Below are 1442 nucleotides of genomic sequence, written 5' to 3' on the forward strand. Positions count from 1 at the left end.
AAAAAAAGATGAACCCTTTTGTTGGTTTACTTTTAACAAATAAAACAACCAACAGTGAACTTAAAGGAAATTATTAATTATTGGTTTTATTTCTTGTTTAAAATGCTTCCCAACTGCATTCCTCAAGTCCAACTCTGTTGCTGCCAGGAAGTTGGTCATCACAGCATCTGCCAAATAAGAAAAAAAAAAGCACAAGAAAAGCTTTTTGACATAATTTTTTACTTTAATTACACTAATTGTGACAGGGAGTCATTCTGTTTTGCTTGGATGCCTACTAAAAACAAAAACGAGACATATATAGTGCATCACCATTCAGTGTGTTAAAAAAGAGAGAAGCTTTTCTGGTAAATGTTGTGTGTTTTATTCACATACCTCTGATGACCGAGAACAGTGCAGTCTTTTCAAATGCCTCTTTCTGCAGCGGACCACCCCCCTTCATGTTGAATTTGGACATGAGGGAATTTTTTTAAAACCCTAAAATATAATACAGATTGAGGTGGTTAACGTCCGGGTGTTGTTGTTCTGTCTCTGTGATCTGATCAGCGAGTTTCTGTAAAGCCATGCTCACGTGCGCTTGCGGAGGAATGTAAACACTCACGAGAATGAACGAGTGGAACTCCCGCGGCGAATAGAACGGCTTACAGTTAATGAAGAGCGCTTCTAGATAGGGACAGCACATCTTCTTTAACACTGTTACATCTGTACACCACCTTTCGTTGATGTAAAAACGTCCCGCTGCCGCGTGATTTCCCCGTTGATTCTGCGTCGCAGGTCCGCTCTGAACAGCTGAAAGCCCGGCAGATGTAGTGCGCTGTCCGGAATGGCGTCATTCAGCCAGGTTTCCGTGAAACACAGAGCAGCAGAGTTTGAAAAATCCTTATTTGTCCGGGAGAGCAGAAGGAGTTCGTCTGTTTTGTTGGGTAGAGAGCGGAGGTTCGCCAGGTGGATGCTCGGCAACGGCGTTCTGAATCCGCGCTGCCTGAGCTTCACGAGCGCGCCGGCTCGCTTCCCCCGTCTGCTCGTCCTGAAGCATCTGAACAGCGCCGCAGCTCCGCCGACAACAATGTCCAGCAAAACATCAGAATAATCGAAAACCGGTGAAATATCGGGTGGTGTGTACTTCCGAATGTCCAGCAATTTGTCTCTGTTGAAACTGATTGCAGGGATATAAGTAAAGACAGGACAAACTAACAAAAACATAAAAACAACTGCGGAGCACGCCACGGAGGCAGCCATCAGCGTCGGCGCCATCTTAACACCTTCCTTTTTAGTGAGAAAATGTTGTTTTGGAGAATGTTTTTTTTTTTTTACCATTGCACCTGATCTTTTCCAGATGTTGAAACTTCTCCTCAGTTTCTCCAATTCTTCTGAGTGTGTTCACTGTATAAATTAATATGGATTAATCTTTGTCAAAGCTGTGTTTGTTCTGTTGTTTGCTCTTT

At 43.3% G+C, this 1442-nt stretch overlaps 1 long non-coding RNA gene across 1 annotated transcript in view; it reads right to left on the reverse strand.

Moving 5' to 3' along the window:
• Positions 1 to 1345: 1345 nt before the first annotated feature.
• Positions 1346 to 1442, reverse strand: part of LOC107694452 (uncharacterized) — a 6921-nt gene continuing 6824 nt past the window's right edge. The window contains exon 4 of the long non-coding RNA XR_001634880.1: positions 1346 to 1380. This is a non-coding gene — a long non-coding RNA (uncharacterized LOC107694452). The remainder of the gene's footprint in view (positions 1381 to 1442) is intronic.

This window comes from Sinocyclocheilus anshuiensis, unplaced genomic scaffold (genome assembly GCF_001515605.1).
Source record: "Sinocyclocheilus anshuiensis isolate Anshui unplaced genomic scaffold, SAMN03320099.WGS_v1.1 scaffold3331, whole genome shotgun sequence".
Classification (NCBI taxonomy): domain Eukaryota; kingdom Metazoa; phylum Chordata; class Actinopteri; order Cypriniformes; family Cyprinidae; genus Sinocyclocheilus; species Sinocyclocheilus anshuiensis.